We start from the raw sequence: 26797 nt of genomic DNA on the forward strand, positions 1-26797 counted from the left end.
CCCATAAAAAAAAAAAAAAAAGAAAGAAAAAATGCACATAGCATTTTCTAACATTTTGGGAGGGATTTTTCTTGTCTCTAACCATTTTAAAATTGGTGTCAATATTATAAAATTTTGAAATAGCCTCAAAAGGCTGTATGCATGTAAGGAATAATATAGTTAAGGGGTGCCTGGGTGGTTCAGTTGGTTAAGCGTCCTACTTCAACTCCGGTCATGATTGCAAGTTCGAGCCCTGTGTTAGGCTCTGTGCTGACAGCTCAGAGCCTGGAGTCTGCCTCAAATTCTGTGTCTCCCTCTCTCTCTGCCCCTCCCCCACTCACACTGTCTCTGAAAAATGAGTAAGGGTTAAAATTTTTTTGAAAAAAAGGAATAATATAGTTAAGTTCAGCTGTTTGTTTCCTATACAAAAGAAATTACCCTAGACTCTGCAACATAATGATAGGAAGAAGATGAGGAAGAGGAAGAGGAAGAGGAGGAGGAGAAGGAAGAGAGGCAGGAGGGAGAGGAAGAAGTAGAGGAGGAGGAAGTAGAGGAGGAGGAAGTAAAGGAGGAAGAGGAGGAAGAGGAGGAAGAGATGAAGAAGAATTCATTTCTGAGGAACTTTTAGTTCAGTGATAGAGCCAGCTATATGAAGAATTTTCATGCAATATGGCTGTGAACATAGTATATCCACCAGCAACCCAAAAAAGGGCACTGAGCTCAAAATGAGGTTTCAGGAAATCATTTTCTTTTTCTTGTTTAAAAAGGTTTTATTTTTTTCTTCAAATTTTTGTTTCAATTCTAGTTAACAGTGCAATATTGGTTTCAAGAGTAGAATTCAGTGGTTCATCGCTTACATACAATACCCAGAGCTTATCACAAGTGCCCTCCTTAATGCCCATCCCCCACCACCTCCCTCCATAAACCCTCAGTTTGTTCTCTATAGTTAAGAGTCTCTTATGGTTTATTTCCCATACGTTCCCCTCCCATATGTTCTGTTTTGTTTCTTAAATTCCATGCATGAGTGAAACCATTTGATATTTGTCTTGCTCTAACTTATTTCACTTAGCATAATACACTCTAGCTCTATCCACATCATTGAAAATGGCAAGATTGCATTCTTTTTGATGGGTGAGTAATGTTCCATTCTGTATATATACCACCTCCTCTTCATTCATTCAGTCAATGGATGTCTGGGCTTTTTCTGTACTTTGGCTATTGCTGATATTATGGCTATAAACATCAGTGTGCATATACCCCTTCAATTTTGCATTTTTGTATACTTTGGGTAAATACCTAGTAGTGCATTTGCTGGATTATAGGGTAGCTCTATTTTTTAAAATATTTTATTTTTAAGTAATCTCTACACCCAATGTGGGGCTCAAAGACAGAACTCTGAGATCCAGAGTCCCATGCTCCATTGACTAAGCCAACCAGGAGCCCCTCAGGAAATTTTTTTCTATAAGATAACCTTTAGGTTCAGGGCTTTTAAAAACAGCTTTATTAAGATAATTATTGAGGTATAATTAACATACTATACAATCCGCTCATTTAAAAGTAACAATTTCATGTTTGGCCATGCAACCACCACCGAATTCAAATTTTAGAACATTTTTTGTCTCTGTAAAAGAAATCCAGTAGCCATTAGCTGTCACTCATCATCTTCCCCCCACACCTTCCACTTCCACCCCACCATCCCTAAGCACCTCACTAATCTGCTAAGCCATAAAAATGGAAGTATGTTTGCCATATAAATGGAAGTATACACTACGTGGTCTTTTGTGACTGAGTTCTTATCATAGTGTTTTTAAGGTTTACCCCTGTTGTAGCATGCAGTATTTTATTACTCTTTTATTGCTGAATAACTTTCCATCATATGGATACACAATATTTTATGTAACCATGCATCAATTAATGGAATTTGCGTTATTTCCACTTTGGAGATATTACAAGTAATGCTTTATTAAGAACAGCTGTGTGAACAAGTTTGTACAAACGTCTTATTTCTTAAGAATATACCTGAGTCAAATTGCTGGGTCAAATGGTAACTCCACATTTCACTTTTTGAGGAATTGCCAAATTGTTTTCCAAAGTGGCTGCACCATCTTACATTCCCACTGGCAATGTAAGAGGGTTCCAATTTCTCCACATCCTCACCAATACTTGTTAACATCCTTCCTTTTGTTTATGGCTTAGGGCTTGAGAAGTGGTATATTGCTGTAGTTTTGATCTGAAATTCCCTATTGACTAAATGTGTTGAATATCTATTTCATGTGCTTATTGGCCATACATATATCTTCTTTGAGGAAATGTCTATTCAGATCCTTTGCCCACTGTTAATTGTTTTTGCCTTTTTATTATTGAGTTGGAAGAGTTACATATATACACTGTATACAAGTTCCTTATCAGATATATGATTTGTAAATATTTTCTCCCACTCTGTGGGTTGTCATTTAACTTTCTTGAGCTTATTTGCAGCACAAATGTTTCTACTTTTCAGGTAGTTCCATTTATCTGTTTTGTTGCTGTTGTTTTTCTTGCCTGTGCTCTTGGGTGTCATATCCAAGAAAATATCTGAGCTTAGGCCTTGAATAATGAGTAAGACAGAACCAAATTAAGAATAGTAGAAGCTCAATCCAGGCGGAGGTGACAGAAGAAGCAATTGCATGGAAGCACGATCCACTGTGATATTCTCTTCTGTTTGTTTGGAACAGGGGAGATTCCCACAGAGCCATACCTAGCAACTTGGCACACCATCATACCAGTCTTAGGATGCACAATGTAGTTCTTAGAAGAGCATTATTGACATTAGCCTGTTGCTGGCTACAGGTTAAGCTCAATTAAAGGATTATATGTACTAAAAGAATGTTTCCATTAATGTAACATTTAAAAAATATCTACATTCCCTCAAATAATTTTTAAAAACATGTCCTCTAATTTGGAGGTCCTGAGGCAAAGTCCAGTTTACATATCCTCGTTTTCATTCTGGATTCTATACTCTAAGAGGCTGCCAAGTTTAACTTAAAAGCTTTTTAAAAATATTATCATTATATGAAACAATGGTAGGTAAGCAATCTGCTCTTCCTCTGAACCCACTAGCAATTTATTTGCACTCCTCTTATAGCTTTGATCACACCCCTCCTTATCCTAACCTATCATTAGAGTGTAAGCTCTTTGATATTCTCTAGCATGTCTATTTTCCATTCATTTCTCTAACAAATATTTATCAGGTCTAGGTCACTGTGTGTGGGGTACAAGGTCAGACCTAAAACCACAAGGGCCAGGAAAACTGAGTTATAACTTACACTGCAGGGCTCCTCTTTAGGATCAGGGAGAAGCCACCCTCTAAAAGGCCTTTGCCCGACATCACAGGCTGGTGTTGCTTCCTCCTCTGCCCCACCCTGCTGCCCCATTCCTTTCTTTACCAGTCTCTCCTATGAGTGTTTCCTGAACAAATCATTTACACACCAATTCTCACCTCAGGAATCGCTTTTGGGGAACTTGATCTAAGACCCGATGATAGAAGAAACACAATGACAATGATATGCAGTGAAGATACACAATGAACCAGATGGATTTACATTTTTCTAGCTACGAAGCTAGATTTAGATAACTATTTGCACAGCTAAACCATCTTTCTCACCTTGCTTTGACTAGCACAACACTAGTAAATGCTCCATAAATATGTGTGGGGTGAACAACTATGAACCATTAAATTAACCAACAAATATAAAACACTTATACCCAATGACTAATTCCCATGCCTTTGATTGGGCAATACTGACTAGAGAGGGATTTCAAAGAACTCTATTTAACGGCAGAGAACCAGGTTAATATTAAGTAGTGGAAATTAAATGTATCAATTATGGTAAAGTATATAGATCACTTGGACCTAATTGGCCAGAACTATGAAATGTACCTCCAACAGAAATGAGAGGAGCAAGAAACACAGTGAGAACTGGACTAAGATGAATTCAAAGCTCAAGAAGGCTAAATTGTTCATGCATCATTCTTGAATATTTTGGTATCAAGAATTAGATAGCCCTGAGCATGCTGACTGTCCTATTACCCCAGTTTTCCTGGAAATGCTGATAACTATGAACCTCGACCTAGTCACGTAATTTCCCTATGTTCAGCTGCTGTGTGATAAAGTAAGGAGTTGCCCAGGACTGGCCCAGAGATGAAGTGAAGAGCAAGAAAAAGAGGTAGGAAGATGCAGGCAGCAGCTAGCAAAGGGGGAAAGCAGAGATAGAGAAGGAAAACAAAGCTATAGAAAGGGGTTAAAGGATGGAGAAGGGAAAGAAAACCATCTCAGGTTTAAAATCTACATAGCAAGAAGGATGAACATGGAAAACTAGAAAATTAGCTGCAACAACAGGGAGTGAATTTAATATGTAAAATAATACTATATTTGGATAAGGCCAGAACTGATACAGTAAGCCTGGTAGTGGTGTTAGAAAACACTGCCCCCTAGAAACAAATTTCCCTCACAAATTGACAAAAACTGTGCGAGTCTCAGACTTGCCAAGCATTCCAGATCCCCAGTGAAATCTCAAACTGGGCCCCAAACTTTGGTCCCATCACCTAAAGTCCTGCACTATAAGTAGTGACCTTACTGATGGAGGCCATAATAGAATAAGATTTTTTTTTCTAATCCCCACCAACCCTTTGGGAATACTATCTGCTTTTTAAGTTATAATATAGCTATTATAAGCACACAATTCAAAAGAAACAAGAAATATATACAGTTAAAAATAAATAATCTTCCCCACCTCCTTTGTCTCTCAGCTCTCTGCTTAAGGCAGCATGCATTATTTTAGTTGTTGTATGTTCTTTCAGGGCTATTTCATGAAATTTTCAAACAAATGCTTTTGTTCTTTTTCCACTCATATGATCCTCCTCCTCCCCAACAACCCACTGAACAATATATCTTGGAGAAGTTTGAAATCAAAACATATATAAGGACCTTATTCTTTTTAGTAACTGCATGGTATTCCACCGTATACTTGTTTTTTGTTATGGATTTATTTATCTAGTTCTCTATTATTACACACTTAAATTTCCATGTTTTTGCCACTACAAAAATGTTGCAATGTAAATCTTTGAAGACATATATATATATGTAATATGTAATATTAGAAACACATATGAGTTTGTAGGATAAATACATTAAAATGACATAGCTGTCAATATCCAAGTGCATCATTTTTACTTTTTAATTTTTTTTTGCTTTTTATTTTTTAAATGTTTATTTTTGAGACAGAGCATGAGTGGGAGAGGTGCAGAGAGAGAGGGGGACAGAGGGTCCAAAGTGGGCTCCGTGCTGACCACAGACAGCCCAATGTGTAGCTCGAACCTAGGAATCATGAGATCAAGACATGAGCCAAAGTTGGACACTCAACTGACTGAGCCACCCAGGCATCCTTATGTGCATTATTTTTACTTACAATTCCAAACTGACCATAAATTTAACAATTTATGTTCCCACCAGCCATATAGCAGACTGTTCATTCCCTCACATATTGAATAGTGTAATATTAACTGCATTTTACCTTTGTCAATTTAACAGATTTTTTTTAAAGTCTCTAGTTTCAATTTTCATCAACCTTATAAAGTAAGTGACAGACTAAGCTAATTTTGGTCTGTTTAAGAGACATTTGTGTTTCTTTTTCTGCCTGCTCACATTCTTTGACCATGGTTCTCTTCAATTGTAGTACTATTTCTTACATATGCTATGCTTTCTTTTGTTGAAAACATTAATTTGTTTGGATATAAATTGTAAATACTGTAATATTCTTTTCAAGTTTGACATTTGCCTTAAGTTTAATTTAGAATTTTCCCCAAAACTTATTTTTTATTACTGTTACCATCATCATCTTCTTTATTTAGTGTACTCAAACATACTACTCGTCTTTTATTTATGGCTTCAGGGTTTAGTATTATCAATATTTAATCTATTCTGAGATAAAAGTAACTCATGGTTTCCTCTAATATTTTTGTTTCTTTTTTCACATTTAACTCTTACATACCTCCAAGATACTCACACAGACACAGACACACAAACACACACACACATACTCTTTTAAAAAAAAAAAAATTGAGATGAAATAGTTTATCTTGCACCCCAGATATGGCTTTACCCTAAAGCTCTTCCTGCTATTTAATGTTTAGTAATAAAAAGGACTAGAGAATAATTATTTCCAATTTTTTTTAAATTTTTTTTAACGTTTATTTATTTTTGAGACAGAGAGAGACAGAGCATGAACGGGGGAGGGTCAGAGAGAGGGAGACACAGAATCTGAAACAGGCTTCAGGCTCCGAGCTGTCAGCACAGAGCCCGACGCGGGGTTCGAACTCATGGACTGCAAGATCATGACCTGAGCCGAAGTCGGCCGCCCAACTGACTGAGCCACCCAGGTGCCCCAAATTATTTCCAAATTTAAAGTCCTAATTTCTTTTTTAAAGAGATTTTCATCCACTTAGTTACCAAAACAAAAAAATAATTTTTGTGTCTAAGTTATTAAATATTGTATAATTCATTTTATGATAGATATAACAGGAAGTTAGAACATTTCAGGTCAAATTTTTTACAAGTGTTTTACTGAGATTATAAATAACATTTTCTAAACAGGATATAAAAAAAGATACCTGCACTTCCATGTTTATTGCAGCATTACTCACAAAAGGCAAGATATTGAAGCAACCTAAGTGTTTATTAACAAAAGAGTAAATATACTAGATAGATAGATGATAGATGATAGATGTTATTCAGCCATCAGAAAGAAAGAAATCCTCTCATTTGCTACATCACAGATGAATGCTGAAGGCATTAATAAGCTAAGCGAGACAGACTAGATAGAGAAAGACAAATACTATATGATATCACTAACACATGGAATCTAACACAAAAAACAAAAAAACAAATTCATGGAAACAGAGAACAACAGTTACCAGAGACTGCAGGTAGAGTAACTGGGGAGATGATGGTAAAGGGTACACACCTGCAACTAGAAAAAAAGTAAGTTCTAGAAATCTAATATACAGCATAGCGATTATAGTCAAAATACTGTATTACATATTTAAAGTTGCTAAGAATCTACATCTGCAGTATTTTTATCACACACACACACACACACACACACACACACACAAATGATAACTATGTGATACGACAGAGGTGTTGGCTAACACTGTGGATGAAATCATATTGCAATATATACATGTGTCAAATCAACACATTGTGCTCTTAGATATTTAGCATTATCTGCTTTAAAATGTCTTCCAGGCTAAAACTTTGACTGCCAAACTCTGAATTAGAGGACTCTGCAGGCTCAGTCTCTGCTCATGTGTGTGCTACAGCCAAACCAATATTATTTTTGATACTTATAATATCCTGGAAAATTTTAAGCCTCCACAAAAGTAAAGAGACTGGCTTAACTGTATATACCCATTACACAGCTACAACAAACAGTAGTTTGTCACTCAGTTTTTCCTATCTTTCCATTTATTTAAAAAAAATCACTTATTTTTATTTTCTTAAAGTATCTGAGCAAATTCCAGACCATTGTATCATAACTTTTGTAAAAACTTCATATAATCTCCATCAGATAGCACATAAAAAACATAGCATACTGTCATTTCTTACACTTTGTAATATTAGCAAAAATTCCTTAATAGGATATAAAACAAACATATTGTATCCAATATTCTTTGTCTCAAAACATCATATTAAAAATACATTTTTTCAGCCAGAGTCTAGAAAAAGTCTACCCATTGCATAAGAATGATATGATCCCTTGAGGAGCCAGGGTGGCTCAGTAGGTTAAGCATCTGACTCTTGATTTTGGCTCAGGTCATGATCTCACGTTCCGTGGGATTCCCAATCTCTCCACACACACCCCTGACCCCTACCTCACTCACATGCACATGCAGGCTCTATGTCACAAAAATAAATAAATAAACTTAAAAAAAAAAAAAGAATGGTACGACCCTTAGTTATCTCAATCTGTAACATTTTCCCCTCTCCCTCCACCTCATATTGTCTACTAGGTGATTTGTCCTGTACACTTTCGTACATTCTGTATTTAGGTAATTGCACCCTGGTGCCATTTAGCATTGTTCTCTAACCCTGTATTTTCTGGAAACTGCTATTTAGTTCTAGAAGCTTCCTTCTTGTTAAGTTCATGTTTTTAATTTTCATTTTTTAAATTAATTTATTATTTATTTTGAGAGTGGGGAGGGGCAGAGAGAGAGAGAGAGAGAGGGAGGGAGGGAGGGAGGGAGGGAGGAAAGACAGAATTCCAAGCAGTCTACACACTGCCAGTGCAGAGCCTGGCACAGGGTTTCAACTCACAAACCATGAGATCATGACCTGAGTGGAAGTTGGATGCTTAACCAATTGAGCCACCCAGGTGCCCTTATAAGTTCATTTTTAAATTTATTTGGAAAAGAGCAAGAATAATTCATGGATGGATGGCACTGTGTACTTCCTAGTACTTCTCAGCAAGAGGAGTATAATATCTGGTTGTCCTATTTTTAGTTAGATTAAGAATGATCAGAGGGTCCAGGTGTTGTCATACTGAGCCATCCACTTTAAATTTCCTCAACATATTACACCTAATGATTTTAGCAGTCATAAATGATCCTTACCTATATCCATTATTTTTGAAGGGGATACAAAATGGTAATTTTTGAACCCTATAATTTTTACAGAGTGTATTAGCTGAAACTCATCTCTAAAAAGACATTTTCTTCAACAAGTATTTTCTTAATTTCAAATACAGTTTGTATATAAAAGAAAAATGCTCAAACATTATCAATTTTCAGAAAAATGCACGTGTGTCTTATCAAATTCTAAATGTGGCCATTATGTTTTTGTTAGTTTAGTTGTTTCATTTTGTGCTTGTGTTGTTTTAGTGTGTTGGTATCATTATACACTCAAAGATTTTTATTTCTTTGACATGAATACAGTCATTCTAAAATTCACATTATTTCTTATTTGGCTGGTAGAAGCCTCTTCCACTTGGCTTCTGGGTTCCTTGGAAATAAACCTCAGCCATCTTTGATTGTTTCCTTGTTTTATGGCTAGAATAAAAATCTAAGGCTCACCTTATATATTTCCTGCCCCAGGACAGGAATCAACCATTTTTCCAAGGAGACCTGGTTCCATTTACTGTAAAATTGTAGTTAGAGATCAAAATCCGGGTACTATGGGCATCTTTACTACATTATTTCTAGAACTTTTCAGTAGACTTAACTAGGACATCATATTTAAGAAAGTGAAAAATAAATTATGAGTTCATATTGATATTGTCAACTAAAATTAAAATCACAAAACTTTCATTTAAATTGTCTGAGAGTGTCAGAGTGTCTGCTGTATTACTTTCCTATTGTTGCCATGACAAAATGGCATAAACTTGGAAGCTAAAAAGCGTACAAATTTATTATCTTACAGTTCTGGAGGGGGGAAAAAGGAGATCTCAAAGCTGAATTCTTTTGAAGTTTACAGAGGAGAATTTGGTGTTTTGTTTGTCTCTTTGTTTGTTGCTTTTCCCAGCATCCTGCAACTGCCTACATCATTTAGATTATGGCTACCTTCCTCCATCTTCAAAGTCAATTGCATACATTTTCTGACCTCCTGCTTTCTTCTTTTAAGGACTCTTGTGATTACATAGAGCCCATCCAGATAATCCAGGGTAATTTCCCATCCCAAGACCCTTAACTTAATCACATCTGCAAAGTTCCCTTTGCCATATGAAGTAACATTCACAGGTTCCAGAAATTAGAACTTGGATGTCCCTAGGGGCTATTATTCAGCATACCATGCTTATTATATATATTATATTATATTACATTATATTATATTATATTATAATTTATTATACAATGTTACCATATATATATATATATATATAATACATTATAATAGCTTCAAAGCAAAATAACAAAAATAACAACAATATTATAACAGACAATACCAGGTTATTTAAATTATTATCTTCTACATGGTATTTATATGGTATTTAATCATAATTATCTAGATGGTTTTAAAATTTGGTAGGGTAAATCCTCCCAAGTTAACTTTCTTTTTAAAAAAATGTTTAGTTATTTTTGCTTTCTTATTTATTTCCACATAAATTTTAAAATAAGCCTAATTAAAAAATAATCTTATTGATATTTTTATTTAGATCATAATAAATGTATAAGAGGATAGGTTCTTGAGGCAGCATCATTGGGGGCCATGAGAAAAAAAAATATGTCTGTGATTCAGCTGGAAAAGTGGGCATAGATATCAAAGATAGTAGCAATTTTAGGTAGCAATATGCACTCTGTATAGTATTAGTAATACTGGGAGTAATGCCATTAGCATCTACATTAGTGCCTCACATTTGCCAGGCATTATACACACATTATGTATTTTAATCTTCATATAAACCTTTTAAGAGGCAAAGTCAAAACTAGTACCTAAATCTATCTTTCTCTACAGCCTCTAATGAACCACTACATTCTGCTACGTCCAAGGAAGTAGTCTGAAACAATCTTTTAAGTGACATCCTGCATTAACTGTACTCTGAAAGAGAATTGCCTCCAAAGTACCAGTAAGTGTGCTGAGTAAGAGGACCTCTGTGAAAGTGCTGGTCCAAAAACAGACTGGCTGTCCCTGACTGCTGGAGAATGCTATGTCTGTGTAAACGAAAAAAATGTAGGCAGTGACCTATGACTCTTACAAGGTAAGTAAATATCTAGGACCTGCATACACCTGCAGTCTAAGGGATATTTTGGTAACACATATGAGCATTTCTGGGGATATTTTACGTAAATCCACTAAATGAATGACCTTCAAACTTTAAAATGCATCAGATCATCCAAAGACTTATTAAAATATATATTACTGTGCCCCACCCCCAGAAGTTTCATATTCAGTAAATCTGGTTTGGGACCCAAGAATTTGTGTTTCTAACAAGTTCTCAGGTGATGTTGATGCTATTGTTTCAGGACTCACAATTTAAGTTCGATGGGCTATGCCTGTAATGAGTACCAATAATAAAATCTGATCAAAGTAATGATCAAGTAAGATCATTTTCAGGCTACCATGCTAAAAAGTGTGCAATTTCTGAAAAGGGGAGAGAATGAATACAAATGTTTCAAAACACAGGCAGAGTGTAAGAAGTATGAAGTTGGCAGTCTGGCAGCCACCTCATAATCTAGTCTCTGTCCCCAAAAATCTGGGTGGCCTAGACTTAGTCACTTAATTTCTCCAGACTCAGCCTGCACATGTGTCAACTGTAGCAAAAAGGAAAAAATATATTCAAACTTTGTCAGAGTTTTAGGATTCTAATACAATAAGGTGCACCCATTCTAAAGAAATTAGAAATATAGGAACTAAGACTGTCCTTGGAGAATGCAGTTATAATTAATTAAGCATAGCATTTCAGAATAGAGGTATGCAAAGTCAGCATAATGAAGGCAAATTGTTAACACATCCCTGGGAATTGACTATAATGTGATTGAATGTATTAATATTAATATACCTAAAAAAGAATGTGCCAATCAAAATAACAATTGGTCAGCCTCGGGAATGGAAAAATAAGCATTTAGGAAGACAAACTGGCAAGTATTATCTACTCAGGAACTGTCCATAAAAGGAAATCTTTACTATTGGATTCAAGCCTTATGGTTTTGTACTCCATAATAGATGAGATGGCCTGAGCTACCTCAGTTGAAAGTCCTTGCTTACCAACGTGTTTTTGTTTATCTTGTTGATTGGCTTGCCTAATGGGAGAGTGAACCTGATAGAAGGAGCAATGTCCAATCAATTTGCCATTGCAAGTTTAAAAATGGGCCTTTGATCGTAATTTGGCTTTATCTGTAGCTTATATACACTGATTGACAAGTGGGACGATGTGCTATGATCTGTAATTGCATTTCTCATTACAAATGCCTAACTTGATTTTTGCATTGTTTGTACATGTATGAGTCTTTATGAGTTTAGAAAATGCATACTCATCCCTCATCTGCTTTAACCATACTAACAAAACCAGGCTTATGAACCTACAAAATGAGTATTAGAAACTGAGTGGCCTTATTTACCAAGATAAAATGTCCCTTTGTGGATAACTACCTAGAAAGAAAGCTTGCATTTCCCAGGTGGTACTTCTCTGCATTGCTATGAGGGCTGGTTGTAGCCAGTATGATCACAAATCCATGTTTTAAACTTTTAAACCTTCCTCTGCTCTACTCTGTATCATTGGGAGGGACTAAACACTTGTAGATTATGCTACCCAGACTCTCACTGGTTTCAACCAATGGACTGAGACTGGCATGAGACCAAATGACAGAAGAAAAAGAAAAGCCAAGTATTTCTCCCTCTTCTCGGCTTCTTCTATCCCCAATGTAACTCATTTCCTACATTACACTTCTTCAGTTGTAAACTCAGAGTTTTAAATAATCAGAATTGTTTCTACTTTCCCTGTCCAACCCTAAGTGATTACCATATGACATAAGAACCCACTAGGAACTATAACCATGTGTTCAAGAAGTATGAAGTGTGTGTCCATGGACAGACAAATGCACGCGGGTGCACACACACACACACACACACACACAAATTCATTATAAAATCATATAAACAAATAAAAATTCTGGTTTGTACTTTTTTTGGTAAATTATACTAGATAGCCTCATTAAGTAGACATAAGCCAAGTGTGTGACTCATTGTGACTGTCAAAAGAACAGTCAGAAGGAATAAAAGTCTCAAATAGACAAATGGTTAGGAGGGCAGTTATAGACTTAGATTATGTGTATGTCTAATAACAAACTAAATGTAGTTTTCAGTTTAATCTGTAAACATATCACTAGGAGCTGGTCTAGAATACTTAGCAATATTCAGACTGATAAACATAATGTTAGAGGATATCATCACAATACTGGACCACTTTGGTTAACCAACATATTGGCCAAGGAAGTTAACTGGTCTCCAGGCAGGGGATCCAAAGATATATGAGAAAAAAAATACCTCTAGATCGCTCATCTTATTTCATGCATCGAAATTCCCTGTACTTACAAGGTAACTAACTTTCCTCCTGGGCTTTCTGTTTTGACCCCCCATGAACAATAGAAGCTATATTCTTTCAGATGCTTCTAGCAAAATTAACTATGACTAGTTGGCAACATGAACATGTCTTGGCATATACTTCTTCAAACTCTGTTCTACTTTCTCTTGATACTGGTTTCCCCCCCCTCTTTTCAAGTAAGAACAAGATTTCATCATCTGTACCTTATTTAGACATAGGATTACAACTCTGTATTCTGGTTTTAAGCAACAAATTCCAACAATGAATGACCAGGTTTTGATCTGATACTTTGTGAATATGCTCCCATCACTGAGATCCCAATGTTGAACTGTTAACATCTATAATTAAAAATGTACACCGTTGTCAAAAGTGGCATAGAGTGTTTAGAATCTTCTGTGACTGAAGGGCTTTAATGGCTTCATATTATTGAGTCCCACTTCCCGAGTGTCTTTAAATCCTTGCCGGATAGTAAAATAAGAACACACATTAAATCTTCGAGACCCCCAAGGGAACATTTAATGCATTCCTGCAGGAACTGAGGTATATGGCTTCCAACAGTGCCTATGTAAGTGAATCTGAAGGTTTTTTTAAATGCTTACTTCTAAGAGGTAAATGGCATAGGCACAAGCCAACACAACTTAGTATTTTTTGAAGGTAATGGAATTAATTAAAATATTGAAAAATTAGCCTAAAATGAAAATGCCTGTTGCATTCACTCATTTGGTAAATAATTGAGACCCTCTATGTGTAAAGCTTTTATGTTTATTTTCCCATATATTTTATTCTCCACAACAAGACACTTTTGGGGACTGAGAGAGGATGACGTTAATAATTGTACCAAAACAATAGCCATAAACTAGCAGCATCCCAGGCAAATCATAACATAGGTTCACTCTAACGTGATAGAAAATGTGAAGGCAAGACCCATTCCTTCATTTTTAGGAATCCACTAAGTGGAAAGCAATATGATTGTTCCATTTTAATTTCTATCATCATTATCACTATTCAAGATTTTTTTAAGTCTTGCCTTCTGCTATTTTATTTGATCCTTAAAGAAGCTTACTATATAATCACTACTACCATTGTCATTTTATACATGAGGAAAGTAAGTGAAAGAGGGTTTAAATAAATTGCCTACATTCACATGGCTAGAAGTTAGAGAGAGTGGCATTCAATTTAAAACCATGCAGTTTGATTCCAGAGCCTAAAATCTCACTCACTCCCCAAAGCAACATCCTAGGATACATTTATTATAGTAAGAAATGGTGAGGTATTCTGGGACCACATAGAAATGGCACTTAAGCAAGCCTCTTTGACCAAGAGAGGCTTTCGAAATGATTTGACAAATAAGCCATTTATTCAATTAACCAAGGGGCAAAGGTACAGACAAGTGGATGGAAGGGACAACAAATAAAAAATCTGTAGGCAAATCACTGAAATGTTCTTCAAGATTAATGGTACACAGCAGTCTCTCTCTCTCTCTCTCTCTCTCTCTCTCTCTCTCTCTCTATATATATATATATATATATATATATATATGATGTGCTCTTTAACGGCAGCCCCAGGACATGTCCAGTGAAGGTATGAACTCTCTCATTTAAAAGAACAGATAATATATGTTATGAGTTGAACTGTGTGCTCCAAAAAGATAAATGGAATTCTTAACACCCAGTATCTCAGAATGTAAACTTATTTGTAAATAGGGTTGTTGCAGATGTGATTAGTTAAGATAAGGTTACACTAGAGTGGACCCGTGATCCAATGAGACTAGTGTTTTTATCAGAAGAGGGAAAATATCATTGGAAGACACACACACACACACACACACACACACACACACACACACACACACTGACAGAAGCACAGGTTGGAATGAAGCAAGTGAAGGCCAGGAACACGATGGCCACCACCAGAAGCTAAAAGAGGCAAGGAAGGATTCTACCCAGAATCTCATCTCAGAGGGAGTATGGCCCTGCTGACACTTTGCTTTTAGAATTCTAGCCTTCAAAACTGTGAGACAATACATTTCTGTTGTTTCTGTTACTTTGTGGTACTTTGTTATGGCAGCCCTAGAAATCTAATAAGATTTATAATCATGCAATTCAGGCATTTGTACAATTTTGGAATTAGGGACCCTTTAAAGCTAATATTGGGCATTAGCCAATGTAGAATTTATATATGTCATAAAATGTTTACATGAATTTTATATAACACAGCCAAATGGTTGGCTTTAATCCATCTTGCTGATGGCATGGTGAAAAGTTATTCAAAATGATCAGTTGTTCTAATTATACATGGTATCAATACAAAGGATCACTTAGATTGGATACTATACCACACCTGGATGCCTAAAAGTTAATTTTAACATACAGAATTTCAATGACAGCCAACAGAAAAGACACTAATTAACTACGGATTTTGCTCTGCTCAAGCTTATCCAACATCATTTAATGATTTCTGCCAAAGGCAAGTAAGAAAACAAGAGGAGGCCAGGTTGTATGGGATAATGTTTCCTCATGTACCATAATAAGCAGAAAAAGGAAGAAATCAATGTTTGCTGATGGAAAAAGATAAAACTGTCAGGAAAATAAATGTTATTTTTAGGTTTTGTTAAGACTTTGGCACTAAGAGAAAATCAGAATAAAAGATTAATAATTCCTAAAAAAACAAATAAACAAACAAACAAAAAAGAATTGATTGAGTCATTCCTAATAAATGTTTTCTCATTTTTCAGTCCTGAAAATACTCACATTTTACAAGCACTTTCTTTGGTGTAGTTTAAGTTAACTTTTGTAGATCCCAGAAAGGTTTTTAATCTTTATTGAGTTTTTGGAAATATCTCTGAGCATTTCAGGAAAAGACTATGAGGAGTCTAATTCAGAATAAATATGTCATGTTTACAACCAGCACTGATATAGATTATTAATTACCACTGACAGGATATTCTTTAGCATAGAGGTAGATCAGTAGTACTTTCTATTATTATAATTGAAATTATTAAACCTAAATTTGAAACCTCAATGTTTTAAAGTCAATTTAAGGAATATTCCATTAGATTGGAGTTTAAAAATTTAAGTAAATCCAATTCATTTAATTGGTATCTTTGATGTCCTAGCTATAAGTGCAGAGAATAATTTTTTTTTAATGTTTATTTATTTTTGACACAGAGAGAGACAGAGCATGAACGGGGGAGGGTCAGAGAGAGGGAGACACAGAATTGAAACAGGCTCCAGGCTCTGAGCTGTCAGCACAGAGCCCGACGCGGGGCTCGAACTCACAGACTGTGAGATCATGACCTGAGCCGAAGTTGGCCGCTTAACCGACTGAGCCACCCAGGCGCCCCAATAAGTGCAGAGAATAAATTTCACTCAATAGGATCACATGTAGACAACTACTATATTTTTCATGTTGCCTTTTATAAATAGTAGGGATGGATATAACTGTAAATGATCATTTATGACATGTTGAATGTGCCCAAATGACTCACACTTTGTGGATTTATCTTTATCTGTTTATATATGTACATACATATATGTAGTAAGTGTGTATGTGGGTATATATATCTATTTTTTGTCTATACATATATACAAAATGGCAGGATGTATGTAATATAGACTCAAAACTAAATCAATTAATTCAATTGACATTCCACCATGAAAAAATTCACTTCATACTACATTAATGTTACTGAATTTAGATTTGCTGACAGATCAATAACTACTATGAAAAAAAAATTTTAAATCTGAAGGGAAAAAACTATTGTGGGATATCTACCACTTGGAAATTGCCCCAGTTAAATAAGACATATCTGAAAACATGTCAATAGGAGTATTATTCTAATAATAAAAATACAGAATCCAATTCATCAATGTCTATGTAATTATTCATAACTTCCGTATTAAGAGAACTGCAATTGTCTACCCTAAAATGATACATTTTAGGGGCACCTGGATGGCTCCGTCAGTTGAGTGTCCAACTCTTGATTTTGGCTCAGGTCATGATCTCATGGTTTGTGGGATCAACCCCAATGTGGGGCTCCACACTGACAGAGCACAGTTGGCTTGGGATTCTCTCTCTCTCTCTCTCTCTCTCTCTCCCCCTCTGCCTCTCCCCTGCTCATGCTCTCTCTCTCTCTTTTTCAAAATAAATAAATAAACATGTTTTAAATTATACATTTTAACCATGAACACAACCAATAGATTCTTAATTACATGTTAATAGGAAGTGTGGATTTCCTTCAATCTCCTGGAAATGCGCTAATAATTTTAAAATACTTTATGTCAACTGCTGTAATAAAGTAATGATTATGATATTATCACTTCTACTTATAATATTTTTCATTAAAATATATAGATCTCAAAGTAAGATTTCTAAGTTAAAACTTCCACATGATTTGTATACCTAAAATTTTGATTCTGAGAAATCATTTTCTGATCTCTCTGAGGATCCAATTTTGGCCATGAAAGGTAAAGCTGTCATAACCAAACAAATCCTTAGTCTGTATTTGCAGTCAATCTCCATCACATGCAATTCCTTGTGCATTAACTTGCAAACTCTCACTGCTTAGAAGTAATTCAAATAGAAGAAATACTTTTTTAAATATTAGAATAAATTTGAAAATATAGTCGACACCCATGCTATTCATGTTAATAAAACTCTCAAGACAAAATTTGACGGAACATCATACCTTTACTAATGACTTGTGGCTTTCCTTTTACAAGTCTTCAGGAAAAGTAGTATGAGAGTTCTGAATCACAATTAAGCAACATAAGGTCAGCAACCAGGAAGAAGAATCTAGGGTTAGTTGTGTAAATATACTCCTCATTATGTTTGAGTCCAGGAAATAGGTACTGTCTTATAGAATTGCCATGGGGAAAGAAAGACTGAGATAAGAGATACAAAAATAAGTATGCTTTTTGTAACCAATCCTGGGGAAACAGGAGATTGTGAATATGACAAAGAGAAAGAGGGAAAACCATACAACAAACTGTTATTGTGCTGTCACTGCTGAGAGTAACTGGGGCTCCATTCTACTGGGATCCTCTGAGGAGCCATGTAGAATGTGTCGCAGAATTGCCTGACCAAGGGGGCATGTATCAACTGGAATCTACTCCCTATGGACCAAAGAGCTTCTTTGCAAACAGCAATTAGTACTCTGCCTGACAAAGTTTAGTCTACTTCCAGAATCTCAAGTTTTGTGCTGTGACCCTCTTCTTAGGAACTAACAAAGAATCCACGCAGCATAGTCAACCAACAGCAAGCCTTCCGGATTGCACTGCCTGAGCAGCAAGGCAGTTTTCACTGCAACTGGACTTGCTGCAGAGCCCTCTCTTGCTCCAAAACTGAGAATTTTTAAAGTTTTCCAATAAAGCAATATTTCTAAGTGTAATATACGCAGGCTTTAAAATCCAAAAAAGCCTACCATATGCTGGACTTCTTTCTTCGTGGTATGGCTGTGATAAGCAACAACATAGGTTTATAACCTTAGATGGAATAGCCCTAGCATGCCTCATTGGACCCCAAAAGCCTTTACCATTTGAACAGACCAGTAAAATTCAGGGTACTTTATTTCTTACCTTCTGCCACATTTCTATCTTACTATGGCATCCATGGTACCTGTTACTTCCTTTTCGGAAGTTCAAGATGACATGATGTAATCAATATAATGTTCTGTAGATCACTGAGACAATCAAGTTCCCTGTGCACTATAATGTTATAGAGAGTCAGAGAGTGAATCCTGACCCAGGGCACAGTAGTGCATGTGCATTGCTGTCCATCCCACATAAAAGGAAACCTTAAAATCTTCTTGGTGACAATTGAAAAGCATCCGTTTGTCAGATGACTACCTGTATACTGGCAAATCTGCTCCAATGGAGACATGACATGTAGCACAGCAGCAGTGTTGATTTGATTGTCTACCACAGTCTATCATCATCTGCCATAATCTACCTGGCTTTTTAGGTATCTTGTATGTGAAATAAATTGGAACATGATAGAGACTACCACTCCTTTACTGTCCAAGCTTTGACTGTAGTACCTAATCTCTGAAAATTCTTCTGGGATGCAGTACTACTTCCGATTTAATATTTTGGTTTGGGAGGGACAATTTTACAGGACTCCACCTTCCTACCATAATGACTCTGACTTACTCCACATGTCAGGTAACAAATGTGGGGATCCTGCCAGCTGCTAAGTATGTCCCTCCCAATTACACTTTTGGGAGTCTGGAGAGATGACCATAAACCCACTTCTCTGGGCCAGGACCCCATTGATCATCTCGCTTCATAAACCTCCACTCTATGTCAGTATTACAAATCCATTGATTTCTGTGTCAGCTCAATCTCTGTACCTTGAAGAGCCTTCAAAAAGGCTTGGTATTTTTCTTTCTCCAAGGTAATTTACTATGACAAATGGCCACAAATCCCTTTGGGGAAGGATTCAGCTACTATTTTTGGTGTGAGCTTGTAGTGATATTTGTAGGTCTTTCCTCAAAGAAATCTGGCTTCCAAGAAAACTAATAAAAAAATTAAAAAAAAAAAAAAGAAATCTGGCTTCCTTTTCCAACAATGAGTGTTGGCTCTGTGAACAAGTTTAGATTTGGAAATTGTGTGACTGTGATTTTTTGTAGAGTGGAAATCAACCTCCTCCTTACCTCGTTACCTCTGTTTGTCTGTTTATATGAGTCAAGAACCACTCTAGTCAGCTACCCCTATATATTACCGCTAAACACACTATAATCTATCATTCATCAACAAAGCCCTACAGGTAAAGGCAACATGCTTGCTACTCCAACCTTGCTGCTCATTACACTATTTATATCCACACTGAATCTGTTGGTTAAGTGTGACAACCCAAACTCTGCCATTTTTGAATCCTATCATCCTGCTGGTTTTAGAGATTCTACTTCTATGGCAGCATCCCCTACTGAAACCCTGGTCTCCCAAGGACAGTCACCCATGAGCTTCTCAAAGATGCCAGTGCCCATCTGACCAGTGCATTCCTCATAGTAACAGAAGTATCCCTTGGGAACTCTCTAAAAACAAGTTTCATAATAAATCTATGCTAACATTTCCACCTCCCTGAGCCTTCATTAAGTAGATTACCATTTTTTGAGCAGTGTTCTGGAATGGATGATCAGTGTTTCTTATAAGCATAAAGACTGTCCATGGAATTAAACAAAAGATGAAATCTGAAATACCTATAAACACATTCAAATCTCCTAAGGAGCAAAACGGACTCTCTATTCATTAAATAGAGAATCCATTAAATGTTTTTTAAAAAACTCTTTGGTCAATGCTGATATACTGGGAGTAAAAAGTATCAGCAGTTTTGGAGAAAAGTGTTGAACCAAAAAATACTTTCCACATTGTGTATAAAAATCAATAGAAACAAAACTATTTGAAGGTATGACATCAACCTTCAGAAAGACTGTAAATCCTTCCTCCTAAATGAGCTGTGGTAAGTGCATTTACCCATGTAAAAATTAACTTAAAGGAGTATATCCAGGAGAAGACACTAGGTGTGCATGTATGTGTGAGGGAGGACAGACTGTGAAGGTAGCTATTGATATGGAATTTGTGATTAATATATTTTTAAATATGACATATACTAAAGTCTTTCCTACATCCTATCCAAATATTCATTGAAAAAATATTAGCCATTTTAGTTGGAGAGTCTCTTATATGATGAAGCAGAGAGATCCAGCCTAGATAGATTTATCACAGATGATAAAAGAACATTGTATGGAATTCTATAAACCATGATAAGGAAGAGATACAACATTTGATGATCTCTGATTAGATAACAGATTCCAATTCTGCCTATTTAATTGGACATAAATCCAACACTCTAAGACCTCTATTGTTCACGTGCACGCATTAATTTTATTGTAAGAAATTTAACAGACTGAATCAGAAGAAAAAACATATGGAAATGTGAACCAAGATGTACAAAATATTTGCAAAGGAGAACACACAGATAGCACTAATGGTTTAAAACTGAAAAACCTGTTACCAAGGCTTGCTAATATATTCATTATGGCAAATTTATCACTTTGAAATCTGCATACAGAATTAACAAGGATAAAAACATCAATAACTCAGCAACAGTCTTGACAGTCAAGAATACATTTATATAGCAATCAAATGACTGAATATGATCCCACTGTAAAACTGAATGGCCTTACCCTTATTTTTTTAATCAATAAAATGAACAATGCCTAGGATGAACTGTAATAAGCTAGTAAACAATATTAATTATTCTTAGGTAGGTGCTTGGGATATACATAATTATATTTTAAGGAATTGCTTTCAAAAATATTACAGTGATGAAAAGTAATATTCAAATGAAATCTTACCCAGAAAGCCAACGTATAAAAGTAGAGCTTTTTTGGTTGATGCACATTTCATCTTTGTTTTGTTTTGTTTTTGAAAAGAGAAGAAAAGCCTTCCAAATATAAATAGCCAGGTTTGTTATTAAAATAAATTCAAAGACCTTCACATTATACTCATTACAATAAAACTGCCTTCTTGTTTGAGAAGTTTGAAATATTCAAAGTGTCCTGCTGAGAAGTTCTTTGTAAAAGTTTTCCATACTTTCTATTGCAAGGTCCCATAGCAAGAAAAATGCAATGCAATTAAAGTTCCAGTATTTATTTGGGTGGGGGATATGAAGAGCTCATTTCCAATATCAAAGAGAAGAAAAAATGTCTGAGGCCAACCAAGCAAATACAGAAACACAACAAAAAGGAGTGACTTGCTTTCCTCTATAGCTAAGTGTAATATAAAGCCATTGAAATTAAAATAGCACGGCATGGTAGGAGAGGGATAAGTAGAATGGTAGAACAGAATAATTCAATTTTGGGGCATCTGAATGGCTCAGTCAGTTAAGCATTTGACTCTTGATTTTCACTCAGGTTGTGATCTCAAAGTTTGTGAGATCAAGCCCCACGTCAAACTCTGGCTGACAGCACAGAGCTTGCTTGGAATTCTGTCTCTCCCCTCCCTTTCTGCCTCTCTCCTGCTCATGCACTTTCGATCTATCAAAATGAATAAACATTAAAAAAAGAATAATTAAATTTTATTAGTGGTGAAAATAGCATTTTTAAGAACTTTTAAAAATGCTTTAATGTTACACACTATATAATAATTAAAATGTTAACAGTTCTCATTACGAGAGAAAAAATTGTAACCACGTACGGTGACAGATGTTAACTAGACTTAACTGTGGTGATTATTTCTCTTGTACACCTGAACCTAATATAATGTTATAGGTCAATTATACCTCAATTTTCGTAAAAAGAGAAAAATAGCATTTTAAAGCTGTAGGGTGGAATGCTGACTCTCCTGTCTGGATTAAGGCAGAGGGAAAGAAGAAGAAAAAAGAGAGGAAACACTAGACTAATACTTTGTACCATGGACAACACATTCCCTAATGATTAAATCATTAAATACATTACCAACTATATAAGCCGTTAGAAAAGAAGCATACAATGTAAGATACATGGACATGAAAGGGATCTTATGAAAGTAGGTATAAAATTCAGAAGCCAAAATTGAAAAGATTAAAATGATTCATCTTTTAAAAACAAAATTATCCAAGTAAAAGTCACATAAGCAATATTAAAAGACACATCCTGGTAGATAAAATTTGCAACATAATTTTCAGATACTGAATTTATTTTTATAGGACGTAAAAAGTCCCTACGGGTCTGTAGGAAGACAAGCAGCTAACCCGTAAGAAAATAAAGAAGGTAGATAAAAACAATCAACAGACAAAGGAGATGAACAAATGATTGATACATGGGTGGGGAAATGTTCAAATTGACTGGTAATTACGAAAATGCAAATTGAAACTTCACTGTAGTATAATTCACTTCCTCACATCAAATTAGCAAAAATTTTAAAGATTCACTTGTGCTAAGGAATTAAGGTAAAGTCACTTTCAACTTTGGATAAATGCCATTTTGGAGAAGGAAACTATCCTACAATGACACTGGCAGACATGTAATCAAGACGTGCATAAACACATACACATACCAGAAATGCTCACTAAGTTATTATTTGTAATAGTAAAAATCTCTAAGTAATTCAATTTTAAACAAAATAGCGGCAATTCCATGTATCTAGTGCATCTATACAGTAGAATTTAGTGCATCCATACAAAGTATAATTCAGCCTCTGTGAAAATAGTGATCTAAGTCAGTGGTTCTCAAATTTCAGGGTACATCAGGATTACCCAGAGTACTGGTGACAAGACAGATCCCTGGCCCCAACACAGGATTTTCTGATGTGATGGGCACAAGAACTTTCCTTTCTAACACATTCTCTTCAGGGACCACACCTTGAGAACCACTAAGCTGGATCTACAGTCGGTGATTTGGACACATGGACAAGTGAAAAATTCTAGCCACCGAATAATACTTTTCATTACCTAATTTAAAAAATGAACCTAAAACATTAACATATACAATCATATTTATGGGAATGCGCCTAACAAGGACTGCAAAATGATACATCAAACCATTTAACATAAACCTCTGAGAGGTGAGTGGGACAGTGACAGGGAACATTTTGTTAAATATCTCATTGTTTAAATCACTTATAAGAGAGCTATATTAAGAATTCATTTGTTATTGATGTGATAATATTGAGAGAGAAGAGAGGAAGGAAAGAAGGAAGAAAAGAAAAGAGAAATGGAGTGATGGAGAAAAAAGAAAAGAAGAAAGAGAAAGAGAGTGGGTAGCTGAATCTTGAAATCATGGACATGTAGAGGTAATATTAGGTTTAGAGATTTACTAACAAATTGTTGCCTCCCCCTGCTTTCTTACCTCTTCACATATGTTATAATAAACCTTCATTAAATGAAGTAGTCTGAACATAGTCCTAGTCCTTGCAAGCTAAGCAAAGGTAATTAACAGAAATGTAAAAGCTCTGTGGAGTATTAAAACACAAAAAACATTGAAATTTATTTAAATGGGTCTAATTTAAAGTAGGCCACAGGAATGCTAAGAACCACTTTATAAATCTACTTATTTTCATACTTACATATTCAACTCTAGACTTTAAAGTCTAATCATAAATTGCTTTAAAACAATGAATAAAAACCCAGCATATATTTTATTACATATCAATATAATGCTTATTTACATGCCAACTACATATATATGTGTATGTGTATATATATTTACAATACCCATTTAACTCTCAAAAGGATTCTATGATATAGGTATGATGTTTGCCATCAATCTTTGTATACAGATAAGACACCTGAGGCATAGAGAAAAGAGAGGTCAAGGAACTTTCCCACACTCACGCGGGCAGTCACAGTGGATCCAGGGTCATACCCAGGTAGTCTGGTCCCAGTGCCATACTATTAACTACTAGTACCTTCCTCTGTACCTAGCACTGTACCTCCCTCTCCTTCGTTTATTTCCCTTGCATACAATAATATCTTCAGGCCATTACATATTGCCAGATGATATATTTTTGAAGAGAATTTTTTTTTAATCTAGAAAAAAAATGCTGCCTTTGAACACTTCTGGAAATGGGGACTTTTATAACTCTCACTGCCAACAGGAATAGACAACAGATTAAGGAATCTCCTGAAGAGTGGAGTACCTCACTCTTCCAGTGCATTCCCAACCTATCACATTCAGATGAGCCAAGACAGCCAGGAGGTCGTTCCAGCTTCATGGCCTCCGCCAAGAAAAACCATCCTCAGGACCAGCTGCTATCAGCATGCCCTTTAGCGTTTGGCCAGGATGTCGATGCCCAGCTGTTCTGTCAGCTTTCCTTATACAGTTTGTTGACAAAAAAGAGGCCTGGTTAATTTTTCAAGCGGGTGACATAAACTGAAACTGTGTCACCTGTGAATGCCTAAATTACTTCTAGGAATGAAGAAATAACAATACTGAGACAACTTTTTCCTAGGGTCAGCAAACACTGAAATGGTTCCAGCAATGGAACTGCTTAGAAAAAAAAAAAAAAAAAAAACACATAAGGCAATAATCTACTTCTTTGTTACAGAATTATTTTGGATGGGCCAGACATCAGGGATTATACTCCAGATTGTGAATCATTGCAGACAAAATGTATGAAGAAAATAAGAAATTCCTAATACTAAGGGAACCTAAGGATGGAGATGAGGGAGCAGACAGCAGGGATGACTTTTTAAAAAGATAGAAAGTTGCATTTTTAAGTGTAATTTGTAGTTTAGAAGGTGCTGAATTTGGTGGGTTCAGTGTGGGAATGATGGAAGAATTAAAGAGTCTTCTCTTGCCACAAACTGCCTCTCATTTGGCAATTTGTGGCTTCTTTTAGATTTGGACATTCATATTTTGATCCCAACTTTTTGATTTTGGAATTGTTATTCTATGTATACTAATACAAAAACTATAATCAAATTATAACAGCACTAAATTTTCTGTGAGATAATATTCTTGAGTTAATGTCATCATTTTTTAAATTTTAGCAAAACTATTTTATTGAAGTCCGTTGTTTCTATATGAATTTTAAAATAGAAAGGTCTGACATATAAGTTTTTCTATATCCAATTATAATAACTATCATTTTTGTCCTTGTATGTATAGTTTTGCAATCATTGTTTTCCATGAAGTCTAATCGTAATAGGTCCCACTGTATAGAACTCAAATTTATTAATATAATTTCATTCTTTAATCAATTTTCAGATAAAAGCAAGTATTATAATTTATCATTTTAGCCATCGTGAATTTTAATTCTAATATTATTTTTAAAATTTAATAACAATTAGGTTTAATAATCATATTTTCTAGGTTACTTTTTACCGTCTTTCATTTTACCAACAGAGTAGCATTAAGTTTTCTATTTTACCATTTTAGTTTTAGTCATGGTCTTATTTATCCATCTATTACTTCATCCTATGAAGTTCATTTGCTTATTTTTATTTGTTCTTCAGGTCACAATGGTAAGGTCAAACATCTTTGCGTATTAAGAGTTATGGTTGGCAGGAGCAAAAGAGAAGGTTAAAATGATGAGTTCATAAAATCTCTACACTGCCCCTTACTTTCTCCTCTTCCACCATGAGATCTCTCTTCCACCATAGTGTCCGTATTGATTGCCAGTGAAGATTTTGAACCAGGCAGGTTAAATATATGACAATAAGAATCGGCAAATTCTGACTAAAACATCCTGAATATTCTGTATTGAATCTGAATTAAACTTTTACATCATGAATACACAGCCTAACTATATTACCTTCTGCCTAACCTTTTCTTTCACACCTACAAACTTTTGCTTTGCTCATTATTTATAATTTTAGTGCCCTTTGAAAGTCTCAATTTCTGTTCCTGCTATTAAAGTAGCTTATGAAAGCTGTAGCAGATGACTCTGAAAGCCTGAATGCATACACCTGCAAACATTTGTTTTTCAAAGTTTTCTATGAATATAATGATGAGGAGTAAGGAAAGTGCATGTGACCTCGGGCACCACATTCTTCAGAACAAATGCTTCCTCAGCTGCAATTATGTCATCATGAAATCATGCTCCACATTCTAAAATAAACTCATTGCCATATGAATTGTTATCTTACGGAGATATTTTTGTAGTTGTCTTTTTAACAGCTTCCTTAGAAGTGTCTTCCAAATTTCTCACAATACCAAAACAAAAAAATTCTTTCTTCATCTTATCCAAGTGAGTACTTCAAGCGTGAATGTTCAGCAATCACCACCCTTGTCCTGCACTGCAGACACACAGTGACTTCAATGT

The 26797-nt window shown here is 35.4% G+C and overlaps 1 protein-coding gene across 3 annotated transcripts in view; it reads right to left on the reverse strand.

The window, feature by feature from the left end:
• The window catches only part of MDGA2 (MAM domain containing glycosylphosphatidylinositol anchor 2), an 846425-nt gene that overhangs the window by 458399 nt on the left and 361229 nt on the right, over nt 1–26797 (reverse strand). The gene's annotated exons all lie outside the window — the stretch shown is intronic.

This window comes from Acinonyx jubatus, chromosome B3, assembly GCF_027475565.1.
Source record: "Acinonyx jubatus isolate Ajub_Pintada_27869175 chromosome B3, VMU_Ajub_asm_v1.0, whole genome shotgun sequence".
NCBI classification, from domain to species: domain Eukaryota; kingdom Metazoa; phylum Chordata; class Mammalia; order Carnivora; family Felidae; genus Acinonyx; species Acinonyx jubatus.